This window comes from Echinops telfairi, unplaced genomic scaffold (genome assembly GCF_000313985.2).
Source record: "Echinops telfairi isolate 266 unplaced genomic scaffold, ASM31398v2 ScPeMD7_3533;HRSCAF=4204_0, whole genome shotgun sequence".
NCBI classification, from domain to species: domain Eukaryota; kingdom Metazoa; phylum Chordata; class Mammalia; order Afrosoricida; family Tenrecidae; genus Echinops; species Echinops telfairi.
The window spans coordinates 66,541,365-66,563,339 of NW_022107431.1; the positions used below are offsets into that span (position 1 = coordinate 66,541,365).

The 21,975-nt window shown below is 44.0% G+C and overlaps 1 protein-coding gene across 1 annotated transcript in view; it reads right to left on the reverse strand.

Moving 5' to 3' along the window:
- The window catches only part of BACH2 (BTB domain and CNC homolog 2), a 315,667-nt gene that overhangs the window by 169,086 nt on the left and 124,606 nt on the right, over positions 1–21,975 (reverse strand). Inside the window, exon 2 of the mRNA XM_004710922.2 lies at positions 18,914–19,062. The gene's annotated coding sequence lies outside the window, so the exon portion shown is untranslated. The remainder of the gene's footprint in view (positions 1–18,913; positions 19,063–21,975) is intronic.

Genomic DNA, 21,975 nt, shown 5'->3' on the forward strand with positions numbered 1-21,975 from the left:
TTCCCAAACCTCTATCTTTTGGTTATGCCTTTTAGAGAGTAACAATTGTCCTTCAAATTTAGCTATTCTATCTCTTTTTTTTCTCTTTTCCAGCTTAAACTTTCTTAGTTCCTTCAACCATTATTAACTATAAGACACACTTTCTGGCAGCTTCTCCATCCTGATGCCCTTTCCTTGAGGCACTTAAGTTTGTCTATGTCCCTCATCAAATGCTCTATCAACCATTGATGACAGACCTCTTCATTTTGATCTAAGCACTGGAGAGTCCAGTGGAAGCATTCCAGCTCTCTCTGGACACAGGACCCTCCCCTGTCATAGTTAGAAGGAAACATGGCCCCATCTTCACAACTGGTCATAGTTAGGTAGTGTTGGGTTATTCAGCAACCACTCCATGGGGAAGGAAAGCAAGCAGGCCCTGGCCATTCAGAGGGGTTAAGTGATGGAAGGACATGGGCACTGCATCATGGGACCACAGGGAGGGACGATCACTGTACGGGAAAGGATCAAAGAAAGGCTCCTAGGGAAAATGATGCTTCAACAACAACTCTATATTAGCCAGGAGGAGTGCGCGAAGGAGCTTTCCAGGTAGAGGGGAAAGATTCTGTAACCATGGACTGGTGTGGAGAAGCTGGCGGCCCCGCTCGCTTTCTTCTCTGTTCCATGACCTTCCTCTAGCCTATCTCTGGCTGGCTTCTTTACTTTCTGTTGCCCTTTCTCTGGCAAAGATATGGATATATTCGATTCTTTATTGAAATGCCTTTTGTACTGAGTGGGAAAGCTTACCATAGACCACCTGTGTAAATATTAAGTGAGCATTACATACAAGCCATCCATGGACTATCTGGTTAGAGAAGAAAAGCAGGCGGCCACCCAAGGATCTAAAGGGAGGGGTCAGGATGCCTTGACCCCTTTATCAGGTGACTTACTTTTCTCTCCAATGCAGTGTTCAAATGAAGTATTTCAGGAATTCCAAACCCTGGTTTTGAAGGTTACTGCTCACAAATTCTTAGTGAGGCAGCTGTTCTCTGGCTGGAGAGCAGAAAGGCAAGGAGCTTCACCTTTGCAAGCCAAAGCCTGAGGAACCCCCACGTGATAACCCAAAAGCCTGCCATTTCCTTCTGCCTGCTGTCAGTCTCTCTGTCATCCAAGCTCACCTCTAAGCAAAGTGCACTTCCCCGGAGTCTCTTACAGGTGAATGAAGAGAGACACTTTTTGCAAAGCAGCCGTGCAATCAAAGGCTAGAAGAAGAGAGAACAGAACGCCCAGTCAAGGACTCTAAACATCCCATCAGAAAGTCCCAAACAACCCTGAACAGTGAGAATAAAACTACCAGAACCCGACAGAGGGTAACAAGCATGATTTCCAACCCATATTTGTCCTTCTAAAAACAGCCAAGCAATGACTGAAAAAGAAAAAAGAGAAAAGAAAAACCCTGAAATGTATGAAATCTAATCATCGTTAACATATTTCCTGTCCTCACATAGCTTATAAAAAACGCCTCTGAGCTTTCCCTGGCTCATTGACAATGACGAGAAGGAGCAAAAAGGAAGTGCAGCAGATGGGACCACCATCCTCTCTCGCAGTAACGTGTCTTCACTTGAGTAGCGTGGGCGTGTGTCAAACGTTCCTCAGACGTTCCAATGGCGCACTGCTGCTCAAGAACAATGGAGAGGGGGCGCCCAAAAAGGCTGCAGGTCACACGTCCCGTGTACTACTGCCTATTGTTGTTGTTCCTAAAAGAGCTCACCTCAGCTTCCTTCCCAGCCGCCCCAAACTGACTCCGCAAGAATCTAACGTGGGACTGATTTAGAGCTGACAGGTGGCACATGCATAATTAAAGATGACCTAACACAGAATGCTCTCATTCCTGGCATATTATCAGACACTTAAGCAAAGCAATTATCAGTAGGCAATCTTTTCTGTCAACAGAGATAGAGATGAAACATTTCTTCAATTAAGAGGATGCTGCAAAGATGCTGTGTGTGTGTGTGTGTGTGTGTACCCATTTGCAAATACTTGAACATCTTTAGAGCTGAATACCAAGTCAGCTCTATGGGCACCTATGTGTAGTTCACCGACGTGCAGGATTTTTCCCCCTTTGCCTACTTTTCCTGGAAAGTACCAATGCAAATATCAGAATGATTATAAGAGGAACAAATTCAGGATGCTTCCAGAGATTCTGACTCAAGCTAACAAGGAAATGTCTGCATTTTTCTGCCATCGCCCTGTTGTGGTTTGTTAAGCCTTTCTCAATGGCTCAAAGCAAAAAGGTGAGGGTTCAAATGAATGTAGATTCAGTTAAAAGCAGGATGATTCCCTCCTCTGCCCCACCCATGCCAGAATGACTTAGCGACTTCCTTTGGAGCCCTAACACTTCATTTCAAATCTAAGTGATTTAAAGGGTTTTGTTTCCGTTTTGAAACCGAAGGAAAATTTTTTCAAAGAAAGACGGGCTTGAGCAGATGGAGTTCCCATTTCAGGTGAGGGAGGGAAGAGGCACTGTATTTCCTAACAGAGTAGGGTTTGGTTTTTTTAAATAAATTACAGCACATGCACTTATATAAATGAATGCACTTTAGCTTTCCTTAGATCTGAAATTGCTTTAATGTTACAGTGAGACAAGTGATTTTCTTTTCTGTGTTTGAAGGGTGGTTTATAAGTTAATGGGCTTTTTTTGAAACCCATGTAAAAATTGTCTTCCATGAGGCAGGGCACTTCACAACGTTTGTGGTGCATATTTTGCCACATTTCACAAGAGGGCTTATTGTTTAAATTCTTCTATCCTTATGTCATAAGTGAACAAACGGCCCTGTTGTTCACTTCAACGTGTCTTTATAGGATCTCTGGCGGTAGGGCTGGTGTTGTTTGCATTTTTTTCCCCTCATCAAGTCAGAACAAAAGTCTGTCTGTCTGCAGCACTGGGAACGAGGGAACACGGCAGCCAGTGTGTGGCTGCGGTTGTCAGTTCGGAAACACCATAATGATCACGTAAGTGAAGCGCTAATGTTAATGGATTGACTTCTGACAAGTAAACCACGGTCTATAGAAAAGTTTCTTCTACACACAGCCAGCTTTAACGAAATGCAAAATAGAAGCTCGTAATAGGACAATTAAGAATCATCCTGTAAACTATTAAAGGGGTGGGCGCTGTGCCGCAACAAGACCTAGTTCCCTCAAGATGTGTTCTACCTGAGAGAACAGCATTCGGAATAGGAGAGGAAAAACACCAGAGGTCTTGTGGGAAAACAGAACGAGGCAGCAGGGAGCCCATGCTGGCAGGATCATTAATGGGGGATTCAACCAACGGGATGCAAGCTCAGGTTCGTTATCTTTCTCAGAAGCATGAATAGCTTCTAAAGGAGTGCTCGCAGGCCTCCGTAGAGCGATTTCTCCCAGGAGCTCCTCCTTTCTCCCTTCCCCATTTTAATGTCCAAAAAGGAAGCGAATATAGCTATTTGTTGACAGGGAGGCTGGAACAAAGGAATCTCTACAGAATGGTGAGGAGGCTCTGCACCAGGGCTTTGAACCGGTTTATTCCGGTTTGACCAGCTGTGGAGAATCGACATTTTTAACCCAGGTAATACTGAATCAGAAGCTACATGTTAACAGATCCCCAGGCAATTTCTACATAGAGTAACTATCTTGTAAAAGGTAGATTGTGATTCAGTATAGAAGAAAGGAAAGTTCTCGGCAGGAAGTTGAACCAGAATGAACCCATTCAGAACCTGGCTCCACACCAGGTCTATGTTAGACGCTATTAAGCTCAGTCCAGAAGAACTCCAAGATGTAGTTTGAGAGGATGCTGCAGCAAGGGGCCAGGTGAAAGAACGATGTCACAGGAGGCAACCAGCCCTCCCATACAGCGGATGTTGTATGGATGGAAGGCAAACATGAGAGGCCTTCTAAAAGTTCATGGAAAAAAATCTACTGTCTGTTAAATCCATTTTTCCATACATTTTTGAAGACCCCCTCTCATAAAAGATATAAGGCATATACTATCAGAATGCACAATAATGAATGTAATAAAAAAGGAAAAAACGCTAGTCAGCGTATTTGGGGAGGGAGTCATTTCCCAGAGCTAGAGGCGCACCCCTCTGACTTCTTGTGACGAAAGCACCGAGCAGAGGCTTGTCTGGTTGCAGTGACATCTTCTGAAGGTGACGGGACCTTATACAGAGCTGACGAGGAGCCCCACCCCCACCCCACCCCCACCCCCCGCCCCCCGTAACTCTCAGCTCCTCACAAAATGGAAGGTGAGGACCAGTACAATGTGGTTCCCTCAGGGAGAGCTGGATGGAGGTGGAAACAGGGATGGGTCAGGAAGTGAGGAACACGGGTTCTTCTGAAGCCAGGCTTTGAGAGCGACAAATAACAAGACCAGCCCAGAGCTCATCAACGTACACAAGCCAACTTACATTTTTTCCCTTATAGGGCAACTGTAACCTGTGGCTCACATCATGCACGTACACATGGTAGTATCTGTAAATTAATGAGTAAAGGTGAATATTGAAAGAAAAAAAAAAGACAGAAAAGGCAGGTCTAATGGAACGCGGAACCCATGGACTTCCCACCCTGCAGCGAGCTGTGTGGTTAATAGCTTCCGTTTGGCACTGACAGCCCTGTCTTCCCTCCTCTCATCCCGGACGCATGCCTTCAGGTCTAAGGAATGTAATTTAGTGGAGTGGAATTCCCTGGGCAGGGCGTGCAGCGCTTGGTGACGCATCATTTATACTCCGCACTGTCAGGCCTGACAGTGACCCATCCATCCGCCTTCATCCCTCCTTCAGGGCAAAGCATGCAATTTCACCTTCTGCAGGCCCTTTTTTGCCGTGTGTGTACAAATTTACTCCATTCAGCCTTAATTACAAACCTTGATTGAAATGCTCTCATTAGATTTGTATTTCTCACTCCGAATGTCAATTGTATTGAAAAATCCCGTGTTCCCAAGGATTCATCCATTAAATAAACTCGAAAGCATTCCATGACTGAGTGCATTAAGCCAGCAGTGTGGACATGCACTTAAAATACATCCTTAGCGTACATCTCCATCGCAAATGCTTTACACATTCAACCACAGGAATAATGCGCTCGCCGGCTAGGCCCCTCACATTGCACATGAAGGATAGGGGAGCGCGGGCTGTTATGTGGGAGGAGCACACGGGGTGTCAACCGATGCATTTCGAATTTCTGTCATTCCTTATGGAAGTGTGGGAAGGGACCGAAGCCAGAGTCGAATTTATCACCACCTCTCACCTAGGATTTTTTTTTTTTTCTTAAACAGAAACTTCATCTGTGGGAAAGTGCAGGAAGGCAGGCCAAGCTAACGGGAAGTTAGAGAGAATGGAATGTGGGCGGGAAGGGTCTGGAACCCTGTGTGCAATGCCAGGACCTTCGGAAGTCACCTTGAATGACTGCTCTGCCAGACAGGCCTTCTGCCATTTCCCTCAACAGGAAAACTAGAAAGAGCAGCGCACTCCGGACCAGCCACTGGCAGAACCTGCGTACGATCTGAGTCAAAGACAGATCTTCCCGGCTGAGATGAGCCGAGAAACATCCCTACCCTAGGATGATGGCTCCTAACATTAAAAAAATAACAACAACTCGAACCCAAGATGCTTTTTCAAGTCAGAATCCCCGTCTGTGACAGTGATGGCAGGGCAGACCATGGAAAATAAAATTAGGAGAGAAATGCTAAAACAAAAACAAGCTCCACCTCCCCACCCCCCTCAAACTAGGAAAACACACTGATGGGTAAAATCAAGTTATCCCTGCTTCATATCTGGTACCCTGCTTTAATTCCTTCGCTTATTAGTATCATTTATCACTTCTTGTCAGGTCCCAGGTGAGGGAATGTCCAGGAGTCGTCACAGTTGCTTTTTTTAATTTGACAAACAACGACAGCACCTCCCGGGAAGGTCACGGAGGAGGCTGATGAAAGGGTTCGGTTTGAACTCTTAGCATCCGATTCTGAAGGTTAACCACACAATTATGACCTTGTATTATGAAACACACAACATGTTTACTTTATAATGGATGTTCTGATGAGCAGAAAGGACTCCTAGAGGGCAGGCATATATTACATTAAAAAGGAAATTATTTGCTTAGGAAAAAAACCGCTAAAGTAATTGTTTTTTGCTTGTCAGCATCTGGTCAGCTATAGGCTTGATCAGTACCCAGAATTAAAACAGATGCATTATTTTCTGTAGGGAATTACCCTGCCAAGGAAGCTAATTGCTCCTGACGCTTTGCCCATTCCCACCTGAAATATTTTAAACCTTACTTGATTACAACATTAGCTCTCTCTCTTTCATAATGTATACCAGCAGGTACTATAATTAACATGCACAGATGTTAGAACGTAAATATCCATGTTTAAATTAAAAACACACGCATACACACGCACAAAACCCAAACATAGTGAGAGAGCAAAAATAACGCAAGTGTTCAATACAGGGATTGTCTTAAAAGGGAAATAGAGGCCCACACTGTGATAATTTAATAAGGCAGCGGCCCCTAGATAGCATCGGTACTCTATGAACAACCAAACTGCACGTGCACGCTGCATCCTTCCCACCAAGAAGCACTAACCCAAGACTGGCCTCCCTTTGCCTCTCCCATCCATAAATTGAACTCCAAGCACAGAGGAGAGCCCACATGTCCTAGAATTTTCCTGCACATTCTTTTTTTTAAGTAGTTTTCTTGATATAATATTCACACATCATTCCCTCCCACAATTAAAGTGTATGATACGTGAATATTAAAGGGTTGTTAAAAAGAGCTGTCTAGACATCATCACAGTCAGTTCTAATGCTCCCTCCCAGCACCCGCATTCATGGTTTGCCCCCCCTACTCCCCCCCTCCCTGCCCCATGTCCCGGTCGCAGTTACAGCCTCTATGCACCCACTCCTCCTGTTGCACATTCTTGTGATGCAGTGGCACAAACAACACTGACAGCACCAGCGTTTATTGAGCGAGCACTGCCTGTCCGCATCACCACTCTCCCGTCATCCTCACAACCATGCTACCAAGTAGGAACTCGTCCCAATTTCACAGACAGACACCCAGCCTCCGGGAGGTTAACCAAAAGGATCAAAGCTAAGAGGTGGCTGAACTACGATTTGTCCCCGAGTCCTCCTCTCCTAAAGACTTCACCTCGCTCTGACTGCAGCACCACGCTGCCTGCCATGGCGGGCAGCACCCCGGAGGGGCACGGCGCGCGATGGTCATTTTCCCGAGGCGTCAGGAATGACCGCACTCTTGAATCACCTATTCACAAATGACATCAAACGGAAAGGCACAGAGCACAGACATTCTCATTCTTGGGAAATGCCACCACCACGCAGCCAGTGGAGTGGGGACAGAACCATGGCTGGGATCACGAAGTGACAAGTTCCCTGTGAAGAGTGACACCATCTCTCCTTGGTGTTTCTTCCAGCCACAAACGGACATGTTCTCACTTGTTGTGGTTGCAGCAGACCCGGCAAGAGCATGAAGGGGAGTTTTCACTTGGTTAACTACAGGGCAGGCATGCGTTCACCCTTGTCCATCCTTCCTTCCTCACTCGCCACCCCCCCCCCAATCCCCAACAAACAAAAGGTTTCTAATACTTTGGATAACACCACTAAGAAATCCCTTCCTTGCAGCTCTATGCGTTTACAAGAAACAACTTTCTAACAATGTGTCCAAACAGCATTTCCCACTTGACAACTACTTTTAAAAAAGAGACAAGAATTCCATCGCTTCTGCTTTTATTCTTCCACCACCCCAATTTGTTTATGGATGCGCTACACTTCCCCCCATGCAGAAGGGGGTAATGCTGATAAATGACCACATACAGACAAGCAGGGTAGAGACCTGGCTGCCTTCCACGACTGGAACAGAGACACCTTTATCTCCCAGTGTACCACTTACCAGACAGATGCAAAGATGTGGGCAGGCCAGACATCAGAATTAACAGAGTGATTTTGCTTGCACTACATATTCTGATTTGTATGAATCTTATTTTTAGCCCGGCACAAAGGGCAATAAATGGAAAATCTTATTCTAACCGCTACTTTTTCAGGGCCACCCACATGCTCCACCTACCACACAACTTCACAAATGTAAAAAAAAGAAAAAAGGAAAAAAACCCAACTTTGGGTTCGTCCTAACAAGGGATGCAAAGTGGCTAAAATGTGTGACACTTTTTCCAGTTAGTGTTTGTACTTTCATTCTTTTTCTGTACCAGGGCTTTCAGGGAACACAGTGTTGACTAACTGATGGGCACTTTAGAGTCTCTGCGCTGGTAGGTCCATTCAGCATAGGGCATAGACCAGTCCACCGCCGTGCCTTGGAACACACGTCAGCCACCTTTCGACAAAGAAATGCACCCAGAGACTTTCAGACTAGCCTCGGGGGAAGATACCTAGAACAATTTGTGTAGAAGCAATGATAGCGCTTTACACAGTCTTCAAAGGAACAGAAGCGGTATCAGAAACCAAGACTGCAGCAATGGAGCAGGAGGCCAGGAAGGATTTTCTAAATAGGACTTCACCTAAAGGTGCTTTGAGTTTGCAGTGAGACCAAGACATGGTCTCTCCTGGACCTCTCCCTCCTTTCTCCACATTTCTCTCTGTCTGCCTTAGCCACACTCTGCCACTGTGCAGCCTTAAGCTTACCAAGCATCAACTCACTCCTGGCTGTCACCACAGACTGAAGCATCTGAAACTTAAGAGACACTACCCTGAGAGCAAATAAGAAAGAAAGAGAGAGAAAAAAAGAAAGAAAATGATGTCGATGATAGTCGCTGTGGGACCAAAGAAGAACGAGAGTCGCTGGATCCCGTTCTCTTTAGACATTTCAGAACAAGTTAAGTCACGAAGGTCCCAGAGCACCCACTAAAACGCCTAGTCCTCTGTGAACCACCACAGCAAGCCTAGGTGGGCAAGTGATCAAGATTTAAAAGTCAGCTCAACAAGATCATTAAGACACAAAAGCAGTCAACACTGAGAAACGCATCTTTACCTGTGTGCTTGCTCATTATCCAGAACCTAGAGGAAATGTGGTGTCATCCTCCGGCGGCCAACACGCGCCCTGCAGCGCTGACACCGTCCCCGAGAGGGAACGCACGGGCACTGCCAAGCACCCACTAGGCAGTGCTGACGAGATGGGTCAGAGGCGCTCCTGTGGGGGAGTCCACTACCACAGAACTTCTGACTCGGGCTGAAGAAAGATGGGTGAAGAAGGACTTTGAAAAAGTGGGTCACACTCCACTGAGATACAACCACACCGCCTCCGAATCCGCCTCAAATGACGCCTGTGACCAGGTGGGAGGGGTCGGGAGCCAGTGAAAGCAAAACTTTCATGTGGTGAGAGCAGAACCTTAGTCTTCACTGGTTTAGGTTAGAGAAAGTTAATCTCAATGCCAACTACAAAGCCAACTCGCTCCTAGTGTAGTCCTGAAAGTATACATTAATGCTGGTTGTGAATGTAATGGGAAAGTCAGATACAATGTTACAAGCAGTCCAAGGGAGAGTCTCGGGCTCAAATGACATGCCCCAGCACCGAACAGCAGAGCGAGCGCGGTGACTCAGTGAAGAAAGACGGTCACCGAAACTGAAGGCGAAGAACCAAATTCTCATGATTCACATGAGCACCTTCCTCTCCCAGGGAGGATCAAAGTACTGTACACCACTTCCCCACAACTGTACCCAAGGGGACACCAGACACCACCATGAATATTGATCAAAGCACCCTTCAGTGCTGCGGACAGCAGCACACTCTAGTTACCTGAATGGAGCACGTTCACTCAAGAGCAGATATAGGAATTCAAGGCAACACATACCGAGTTCCTTCCTGAACAAAGACACAAAGGATGTGAAGGGGCACAGCAGAGAGAACCCTGGCTTTCAAGGAACTTAGAGCCTTGCACAGGTGAAGATAAGACCGAGACAGAACTATATGCCAAATTGAAGATCATTTTACACAAACAGACAAAATCTCTTCTACTAAATATTTCTGATTCTAGTCACATAAGGCTTGCAAATGACATCTCTACAACATTCCGCAAGTGAATCCCTTTACTAGCCTTTCATTTTGATCTCTCAGGCCTCAAAAGCCCTTCCTAACCGCCTTGGTTAAATTTTCGGATTCAGCCAGCATCAAAGAGAGAGAGCTCAACCCAAGGACTGAGACCACCACACAAGAGGAATCTGAAGCAAACGTTCCTGAAAGGAGGATAAAGAATGTGAAGTTGAGAAAACAAACCAACTGGCGCACAGCACAAGAGCGGATATATTTTAATTGAACTTTGTTGCTATCAAGTCTAAAATGGGGATTGTTGGAACTGTGGATAGGGGACTGGTTAATCCGCTGTTTCTGTTTCTGCCAAATACGACATTGGATACTAATTTCAAATAACTGGGACCCAGTGGGCTTACTTAACACAAAATCATTGAGTTTTTCTTTTATGGCTTCAGAGAATCGCAAGGGTCTGGAATAATTATTTTTATTGACAGAATGTTGAAATGAAAATACTGGTTAATAGAGATTTCCACGGTAGAGATTAGTGAATCCACACAGTGATCTCTTTTCAAAAAAGGTGATTAAAAGCTAAAGGGAGAAAACAAATTAGCTACATAGGGATACCTGCTCTGTAAAACAATCTATGAAGTAAGTTTTAGTGATCTCAAATAATCTCCCAGGTTGTGGGATATAGGAATACTACTTTTAAATTTGAAATTAGTGGATTCATTGAAAAAAAATCTGGAAAAACACACAAAAGCATGTTCTAACAGGTAGATTTTGTCTGGGCAGGTGGATTATAGGCAACTTATTTTCTTGTTTGTGCTTATCTGTTCTTTTTTTTTAATCGTGTTATTAGGGGCTCATACAACTCTTATCACAATCCATACATACATCAATTGTGTAAAGCACATTTGTACATTCATTGCCCTCATCATTCTCAAAACATTTGCTCTCCACTTAAGCCCCTGGCATCAGGTCCTCATTTTTACCCCTCCCTCCCTGCTCCCCACTTCCTCATGAACCCCTGATAATTTATAAATTATTATTTTGTCATATCTTGCACTGTCCGACGTCTCCCTTCACCCACTTTTCTGTTGTGCATCCCCCAGGAAAGAGGTTATATGTAGATCCTTGTGATCAGTTTCCCCTTTCTACCCCACCCTCTCTCCATCCTCCTGGTATCGCCACTCTCACCACAGGTCCTGAAGGGATCATCCGCCCTGGATTCCCTGTGTTTCCAGTTCCTATCTGTACCAGTGTATATGTTTTTCTGTTCTTTTATAAACAATGTAGAGTAAATATGAACTACTTTTATAATCTTGCAAATAGAGCTACTTCTCTTTTTATAGAAAAGCAATGGATTATTCAGATTCTGTCTATCTAATAATTATAAACACTTGACACATAGGATCCGGTATAGTAATCTGGCCTGGTGACAGGCACAGAATATGAGGAAACCCGGCTAGAAACAATAGATTATAGCTTCTAGTTCAGCATTGCAGGGCTGAAAAAAGTCCTGTTATATAGTGAACCTGTGCAAATACCGTTCTGGCACAAGAGCAGAAGGAAGCTTGTGCCTCAGTGCCCCCTTCAGTCAGTGGCCCCTTCAGCTGGAACAAAGCTCCAGGGCCCAGGACTCTCACAAAGATCAATTTTCTGGGTGGCTTTGTGCTCCCAAAGTGACTCCCCCAACCTGAATCATGACGCAGCCAAGAGTTTCCATTTTACCAAGTCACCAAAAACAAAAAGAAAAAACATAACCAACCAACCAAGCAAACAAACAAAAACCCTTCAAATCCACTGGCATCGAGCAGAATCCTACTCACAGGGAACCTACAGGGCAGTAGAACTGCCTCGCAGGGTTTCCAAGGTTGAAATCCTCACAGAAGCGGCCTGCCACAGCTTCTTCCCGTGGAGCAACTGGTGGGTCTGAACCACTGACTGTCTAGTTAGCAGGGGAGTGCTTTAACCACTGTGTCACTAGAGCGCTTTCACTAGTGACAGTACATAAACATAGCGCTTTCAGATAATTTTTAAAACATCAAAAGATTGGGAATTATTTGAATAATTTGAAAAACCGACACAACCACTATCACTTAGTTATTAGTTTGACAATAATATACATAGATTAGTCTATTAGGAACATCACCCATCCACCAATACCATTCAGATGATTCTGATTCATAGTGACCCTACCTAGGGTTTCCAAGACTGTAAATCCTCATCTCTCTCTAACAGAGCAGCATGTGGGTTTGAACTGACGACCTTGTGATTAGCAGCTCAATGTCTAATCCACAGTATTGCCAAGAGTATGTCTGGGAGCACCATTTGAAAATTTCCACTTATATTACCAGGCTGGTACTATCATTCCTACCAGTATCATTAATGTGTACCCAGAGAATGCAAATTCATTTCAACAATGTCTTGAACAGAACGTAACTGTGACGTGAAACCTGTTACAAATCATTGTATCAAATGTTCAAAAAATTGCTTTCAAAGAGTCACCCAGTGACCATAGCTAAATGTATAGGCTGATGATATTACCTTATACTTTATACTTAAAACCAGTAATATGACAAGTTTTAGATTGCTTCTGCAATATAGGCAGAATATATGAAGTTGAAATGCTGGAATTAGAAAGGTGGTAAAAGCCAAAACTCATACACTTTCCCAAGAAGAATAATACATATGCTATATTTTCTATCCTAAATAAAAACTTTAGGTTATTATTAAGATATTGAAAACAGGTCAATAAAACATTAGTTAAGTACACTACTTGAGACCAAGAAGACTACTTGTTTTACTTTTCTGGTTAACTGACAGCTTACAAATTGTTTTTGTTGAAAATCTTGGCAAAATTTTTCTAATCATAAAATATTAAAACCAACAGTTCTCGGTCATTCAGCAGGACCATGCTGTCAGCCACAGATATCCTCCAGGGTGCGGTGGAGTCAATGCAACATCAGTTTTAAACAATATTTTTGACGAAACTAAACCTATCTTGTTTTCTAAACCTTTATCTTTGAAAACGGGAAGTGGGGTGTGTGTTGGATAGGGCTGGGTATGTGGAAAGCGGTGAGGTCGATGGGGTGGAAAAGTACACTGGTTAGTTAATTGAGGGTTTTGATAATTTGTAGATTTCTACAACATCAGTAGATAGGAATTTAGGGTCTTGAGCCACACAGTCGATTCCTGGACGCATGAGCTTCAACAAGTTCTCTACCTTATGTTACTTTGTTTGGTGATTGTTGGCTGAGTGGTCTTATGTGGAGAGGAATCTGTGTCAGTGTGCCTACCTCAAAACTATGATCATGGGCTGAATTTTATTTTGACTAGCAACGATATCCAAGCAGTTTCCACACCAAGCTTATGGCGCTAGTGAGTTCCAATTGAGGTCAAGGATGACCTTGTCTTAGACTGGCCGATCTGCCCTGTCTTTCTATAAAAAACTGTCATTTCATTTTTGACATTTTAGTAGCTTCCCCATGTCAATTTACTCAGAATCTAGTTTGTCCTGTCTCCAACCCTAAGTGAAAATTATAGAGCGTGTATTTCTAAGGGCATGGAAAGCCTGGGGGTGTGAGGAGATTGAGATTACTCATGCACACATATCTTCATTTATACATTAGTTTTAGAAGTCTGTCATACACTGAAGGCATTGGTTAAAAGCTACCATACTCCAGGAACTGATAGAATACCAGTTGAAACCTTTCAACACATGGATGCAGTACTAGAGATACTCACTCATCTGGACACATAATTTTGGAAGACAGCTACCTGGGCAACCAAGTGGAAGAGAGCCATATTGGTGCCCATTCCAAAGAAAGGTGATTTAAATGAAAACAGAAATGATCAAACAATATCACATGCACATAGAATTTTGTTGAAGATAAGTAAACATAGAGAACTGCCAGAAATTCAGACTGGATTTGGAACAAGGGATATCATTGTGGACATGGAGGTGGATCATAGCTGAAAGCAGAAGACACCAGACAGATGTTTACTTGTGCTTTAATGGTTATACGAAAGCATTTGACTGTGTAAATCCTAGCAAACTATGGATAAGATTACAAAGACTAGGAATTCCAGAACATTTAATTGTGTTCATTTGGAACCGGTACATAAACCAAGAGCCAGTTGTTTGAACAGAACATGGGAATATTGCGTGGTTTAAAGTCAGGGAAAATGTCAGCATTTATACATACTTATTCAGTGTGTATGCTGAACAAATATTCCAGGAAGTTGTATTACATAAAAGAAGAATGTGGCATCAAGATTGGAGGAAGACTCATTAAAAACTTGTGATATGGTAAACAAGTGGCCATGTAGCTCAGAAGCACACCAGCCTGTGTGATCACCAGGTGTCAAAGGGATCAGGTATCAGGCACCAAAGAACAAAAATCGTATCATTGTGAATGACGGGGAGTGCAGACTGGGGACCCAAAACCCATCTGTAGGCAACTGGACATCCCCTTACAGAAGGGTCGTGGGGAGGAGACGAGCCAGTCAGGGTGCAGTGTAGCAACGATGAAACATACAACTTTCCTCTAGTTCCTAAATGCTTCCTCCCCTAGCCTCCCCCCCACTATCATGATCCCAATTCTACCTTACAAATCCGGCTAGACCAGAGGATATACACTGGTACAGATAGGAACTGGAAACACAGGGAATCCAGGGTGGATGATCCCTTCAGGGCCAGTGGTGAGAGTGGTGATACCAGAGGGTGGAGGGAAGGTGGGGTAGCAAGGGGGAACCGATGATAAGGATCTATATATAACCTCCTCCCTGGGGGATGGACAACAGAAAAGTGGGTGAAGGGAGATGTCAGATAGTGTAAGATATGACAAAATAATAATAATTTATCAATTATCAAGGGTTCACGAGGGGGAGGGGAGTGGGGAGGGAGGGGAAAAGATGAGGAGCTGATATTAAAGGCTCAAGTAGAAAGCAAATGTTTTGAGAATGATGAGGGCAACAAATGTACAAATGTGCTTGACACAGTGGATGTATGGATGGATGATGATAAGAGTTGAATGAGCCCCCAATAAAATGATTAAAAAAACACTAACCTGTGACATGCAGTTGGCACAGCCTCACTGGCTGAAAGCTTACAGAACTACTTCCTGACGAAAATCAGGGACTACGGCCGTCAATATGGATTACACACGAACATCAGGAAAACAAAATCCTCATAACCAGACCAACAGACAACATCATGATCAAGAAAAGACTCACAGTGTCAAGGATCCTATTTTCCTGAATCCACAGTTGACACCGAAGGAAGCAGTGGTCAGGAAATCAAATGATATATGGCATTGGGCAAATCTGCTGCAAAAGATCTCATTAAAGTATTGAAAAGCAAGTATGATACTTTGAAGACTAAGGTGAGGCTGACTCAAACCAGGGTCTTTGTCAACCGCCTCAAATACTGGACAACAACGAATCAGGAAGACGGAATAAGAATGGAAGCCTTTGAATGATGGGGTCGGCAAAGAAGATTAAATAAATTATGAACTGGCGGCAGAACAAATTTGTTTCGGAAGTGCAGCCAGACTACTTTTAAGAGTGAGAATCGCAAGACTGTCTCACCCACTTTGGACATGCTACCCGGAGAGCTAGGCCCGCTTAGTGAAAAGGGAGGACTCTCAAGGAGAAGGGCTGACACATTGGCTGCAGCAATGGGCTCAAAGAGAGGGATGACCGTGGGGACAGTCGGGTCAGGCAGTGTTTCTATTCTGTTGTTCATAAGGTTACGCTGAGTTGGAACCAACTTGACGGTACCTAACAAGGTAATAATATAAGTTTAATGTTGGTGACTTTCTCTGATCTCTTTTTTTGGCTCTACCTTTTCCTTAATCCTATGTACATGTGTGTGCGTACACACCTATATGTACAATATAATCTACAAACACCTATAGCCATATATTCTAATGATCTTGGTGCCTTAAGGAAGAAGGGCAATAATTTGGGACAGTGGCTTAACTTTTTGAAACTTTGGAATCTTAGGGAGCACTCTTCAGGAGTCTTCATCCCTGGTCAGGTCCAAGGTTAGGGCCCGCAGATAGTGAGGGAAGGACACCCGAAGTAAAATGGCTACTAGGCTCCATGAGAATTCTCTCGTCCTTCTTCCGGGTCAGCTTTGTAGAAGCACAAAATAAAAGAGCACGCCCAACAAACACAGGCGTGAATGGATGAGCCCAGTGGATTCAACCCTCCGGAGTCCTCAGAGGACTTCAGGCCACGCACTGAACTGTATAATCTGAGGGTAGAAGAAAAGCCCTTCTTCCCAATATTACAAACTTTTGGTGGTGGAAAAGAAATTATTCTTAATTTGGAGGATGTGAAACAGGTATCATAATATTTAGAAACATAGCCGGAAAACGATTTTCTGTTAATTTTCTCTTGAAGTTTTCATTTTCTACTTGTAGAATCTATGGAAAGTCTTAATTTCTTGGTTCCTGCCTAAACACTCAACTCCACTGATGAACCCGTCTGCTGCCGCAGCTTTTCACACAGCTCTGTAACACTGCACACCCTGGTGGCTTAGACATGAGTCATTTACTGACATACCATCCAGCTGTGCTCTGCTCCAGCCACACAGGGGGTTACACGCTTTCCTTTGTCACAGGGACGCAGGTTGCCTATATGTGTAAAGGGTCCTTTAGTGGACACTACAGCTGTCCATCGTCGCTCTCCCTGATGGTTTCTAACAAGTACAAGGGGGCTTCCAAAGTTCATGGAAAAATCAAATGAAAAGATATGGAATGTTCCCATGGACTGTGTGATGCCCTCTCATATGTTCTTACCCTGGGAGAAAATCAGGGCCCAAGGCTGAACTATTCTGCAGCTCTCCTCCCCTTACCAAAGGGTGTCAGGGGCAGTATTAGGGATGAGCGCACCCCTGTCGAGTTCTCACTAGGTATTTTGCACAGCATTTCTTAGGAAGCAGGTGGGCCCTGGGAGTCAGCTTCATAGAAGCTTCTGGGCAGAGGTGACTGTGTGTTTTGTCAGGGGCACAGAGGGTGATTCGGGCAGGTCCATCCTGCCCTGACCGGAGCAGGAGCCAGCTCATCTGAGGAGCCACAGCAGCCTTCTGCCCTTCCTAACCACCGAGAGGAAATGTACCATTATGGACCGCATTGTAGTCTCCAAACATCTCGGCTGTAAATCCTAAGAACTCCACGTGTTTAAAGGAGCCCCTGGTCACACTGTGAGTTAAGTGTTGGCGGTTCAAACCCACCAGTTGTTCCATTGGAGAAAGGTGAGGCTGTATCCACCTGAAAAGAGTTATCATCTTGGAACCCTTGGGAGGAGTTCAAATTTGTCCTACAGGGTCACTGTGAGTTGATATTGATTCAATGGCAGTAGGTTTGGTTTTGGTTTGTACCCATGTTTGAACATTAAAGAGCTCTTGATCCAATCCACATTTTATTATATAAAGAAGATACTGCCTAACTGACAACCTTCCTCCCAGGAATGCTATACTCCCCAGAGATCTAACAGTATGTGAGACCCAGTCCTGCGATCCCAGGAGATTGCTGTGGGTTAATGGAGTCATGAGTTCATGGAAAAATGGAATGAAAAGATCATGTCATTTTCCCACAAACTTTTTGAAGACCCTTCATGTTATAGAAGCCTTCATCACCTACCACTTTTCATCTATTTTTCTGATTTTGTGATCTTCACTTAGATGCATATGCATGTAAATCCATTTCTAGGATTTCTGCTTCTGATAATGTTGAGGCATTACACATGTTCCTTCATTGCATATTTACCTGGAAATGGCTTTATTAATAATGATTATTCTCCATTTCAGAGAGTTATAAAAGAACTAAGTGCTACTTTGAATGATCATTCCATATTCAAGTAAAATGTTATAAATTATAGCACTTTCTTAAAGAATTAAAATACCCAGGAACTTCTCAAACATTTACTGGACAGAAACACTTGTGTTATTATCACACTCATCGCAACACAGGAAAAATGTTGTAATTCCTACAGTGAGAGCCTAAAAATACATAAAACACATATGACCTCGAACACATATGGACACGTGTGCGTGTGTTCATATGCATCCAATTATGTATTTGCTTAGTTCTACTTAAACAATATTAACATGGTATAAGTTGTTCATGTCTTCAACAGGTATATGATTGCTTGCTCTAAGATGACAGTGAGTTTGGGGTTTGAGTTTAAACAAACACAATAGTATGTAGATCCTCAAAACATAATCAGTCCTGGGCATCTAAAACCCCCCACGAAAACCAGCGATCTCTGACTGGGGCTATTGAGGAGAGTTATGCCTCCCTTCACAGCTGTGCTTTGTAAATCACGTCACACTTCAGTGTATTACGGGAGGGATAATACCATGATGACTCACTTTGAAAAGGAACAATATATTTTCCCAGCCCAGGGGAAACCTGGTTTTCTCTTCTTAGTGCCTCTAAAAGCATGATGAGCTCACCTGCAAAAAGACAATTGCTGCAGTTTAGCCTAATAACGGCTCTATTAGTCACACCTGTTAAAACCCGGGGCAAAGAATGAACCAAAAACTCCAGAGCCAAGCTGGCACAGAAGAAAAGAAGCTCCTTGGCTGGGGTTTCAAGTAGGAAAGTGTGGAGGGGATCTTACAGCTCTTTTCTCAGGTATGAGTAAGTGTACTGAACACTTTAAGAATGATCCTTCATACTGAGGCAGGCTCTATGGCAGTGAGTTGGATTTGAGTTAAGGAGCTGCAGAAACTTCAATGTGCAGTTCCTATGTCCCCATTGCTCAGTGAGAGCGTGGTATACTGACAAAAAGAAGTGTTTCATGCCCAGCTTGGTTATTTGTTCTTATTGCCTACAACAATTTCGAGAATAAGTTTACTATCATTCGTTTTGGAACAGAGACTTTAGTTAACACTTACATGTAATTTTTCCAGGTCCTGTGCTGGCTTTGAGTCTTAGGACGCAGGGAACTGGGCGAAGGGAGAAGTGAGGAGGCTACAGCAATCCATTCAGACATGGACCCCAAAGCTTTGTGGGGCAACCTTGTGACAGGTCAGCGGGCATCCACCTATTTGGAGAGGAACAGTTCTCCATTAGCAAAGTAAATCTTGCACATTTCCACTCCTGGTATCCCATCCCTGCCATGCCCCCAGCCTTGCCCCACCTGACTTTACAACCGCTACAAGCATTTAGGGTTGCTATGGGTCAGGGTTGACTCCACAGCAGCTAAGCTTCAGCTTTTGGAAACTAATTTTCAGGGGCCCTGGTGGCACTGTTGGGTAAGTGCTGACTGCTACCTGCAAGGCCGGTGACTCAAACCCACCGGCTGGTCTGCGGCAGGAAGACGAGGCTGTCTGCCCCTTGTAAAGATTCACAGCCTCGCAAATCCTAATAGTGTTGCTATGTGTCGGAACTGATTCAATGGCAGTAAGTTTGGATCTTTCTGGGTTTGGGTTTAACCATGTTGGTGCCCTCTGGCTGTGCTTCTCTGGACTAACCCACACAAACAGAATTCCTATAAACAAGTCCAGGGTATTAAAAGCCACATGTCCATGTCCTCCCAGGGTGCTGCCCTGACCTGCAAGCAGCTCAAAGACGGGCCAGGGACCAATCAGTCTAACATGTCTGGAGGATTACAGCACACCATCACACGGAGAAAAACAACCAGCCTCTGACTATGTGTGGGCTGATCAGTCAGGGTTTGCACTGAGGCCTCACGCGCCCCTTCGGTTTCGTATTTTCCTATTTCCTGCATGCCCATCCGAGAGCAAACACAGAGGCTCTGAAGATACAGTCAAATCAGACAAACCAGGAGTGCTGGCTAAACTCATGAGTGCATATGATGTGTCAACTGTACTGCCCGTGCCTCGCATGCATTATCTAAGGGCACCAGGGCAGAGATTGCTGGAAGAATGTCCATGCTCATCTCCCCCCGACACACACACCACCGTATAACCACTCCGCCCCACTAACACCTTCATAAATTGAGAGGAAAAGAGATTGGGAATTTCAAACATTTATTCAAATGCTGGTGGCATAGTGGTTACACACTGGACTTTGTAACTGCAAGGTCTGCAGTTTGAAACTGCCAGCTGCTTTAAACTCCTGTAAAGAGGAAACTCACAGGGACAGTTTAACTGTCCTACAGAGTCACCATGCGTCAGCATCCATTTGATGGCAGGAAGCTTGGTAGTGTCGCATTAAGTGGCCATATTGCCGCTGCAGAATATGCACTGAACTAACTATAAGACTGGCAATTCAAATGGTGAAAGGTGAGGCTGGCTTTCTTCTCCTGTAAACAGTTACAAAGCCTTATAAACCCTATGGCAGTGGCTTTGGCTTGATTTAGGGTCTCATTAAGGAGCTCTGATTGGTACTGTGGGTTAGGTGTTGGCCTGCTAATGCCAAGGTTAGTGGTTCAAACTCACCAACTGCTCCCATTAGAAAGGCGAGGCTGTCTGCTACTGTAAAGATTTATCGTGCTGAAAACCTTTTAACGGGTCTCCATGAATTGGAATCAGCTCAATGGCAGTGGGTTTGGGGTTAGTGTCTCATTACCCTGACGACTTAAATCACCAACTTTGCCTTTGCACTCTTGCTAGTGCTATCTACAGACTCGACAGGAAGTAGGGAAATGAGTGTAAATAGAACCCAAGAACACTGTATAATAGAAAACTATACGCAAGCCCTGACGTGAGGGAGGTGGTCTCTCTCAGAGAATACGAGTGTTGAGAGTTTAATCAACATACCACACTAAATCGGGTACATGTGGAAAAACATTGTGGTAGCTACATAATCTGTTGTCAATTTGAGGATTAAGAGTGAAGGGGTAGACGTTAGCCTGTCAATCAGATGGCAGCTTGATGACCTCATTTGGAGGCACTCAGGAGATAAATAGCTCGCTGCAGGGGGGACACATGCTCACTCCCTGGGAGACTTTCCAGCTGAGAAGACACATGGAGTTGCCTAGTGCCTGAGCTGGAGGAGCCACGTGTAGACCCTTGCCACCACTGGGATTCTTACAATGCCACTGGATCCATAAGACTTTCCACCCACTGGCCTGTGATCTTCCTGCATTTGACATCACTGCATGTGTTTCATGAGTCTGAAGAGGACTTTATAGATTGGGCTTATAGACTTGATTTACCCTGGGCTGGGATGTTTTCTTATTGTACAATTACTCTTTATGTAACGCTCTTGAAATTTTTTTTTAATTTTTAACACTCTTTCTTATGCACACGACTGTCTATGAATGTGTTTCTCTAGTCTACCCAGACTAACATAAACATGAAGACACACAATATATGATTTAAAAACATGAACATCATACAAATTCATTCTTCTAAAATGTGACTGCACCTCAGTAATGCTAAAGCTGGGCTCTTAATACTTCTTTTCATTTGTAGCTTTTTCTAATCACTTTCCATTTTTTCCTCTTTGTATATATTGGCCTTTTCAGGACAATTGGTGTAGAGAATACCAAATTTTTATACTCAAACGAAAACATAGTATTACTTTTTTTCTTACCTAAAAACTCAATTTTTGAACCTAGTAGATAGTATGAGGAACCCTGAGGGCATGGTAGGTTAAGCATCGGGCAGCTAACCACAGGTCTGTGGTTCAAACTCATATCTACTCTTCAAGAGGAATATGAGGCTGCCTACTATAAGGATCTACTATACAGATCACTTCCACTCTGTCCTATGGCGTCCCTGAGCCAGAATTGATTGAAGTTCGAAGAGTTAGAGAGAAAACGAGTGACAAGACAATAGAGACAGTGGTATACAACGATAGAGGAAAGAAAGGAAGAATGCATATTTCAAGTTTATTTTGGGGCTGAGTTGAATTGATCTTTCCTTAACAATTTTACCTAACTTTAAGGGTTGTCTCTATACAAATGATGAAGGAAAACGCTGAAAGATGCCTCAGGCCACGCTTTCTCTACACTAAGGCGTGTCACTGGAATGTCAGTAGCATTCTC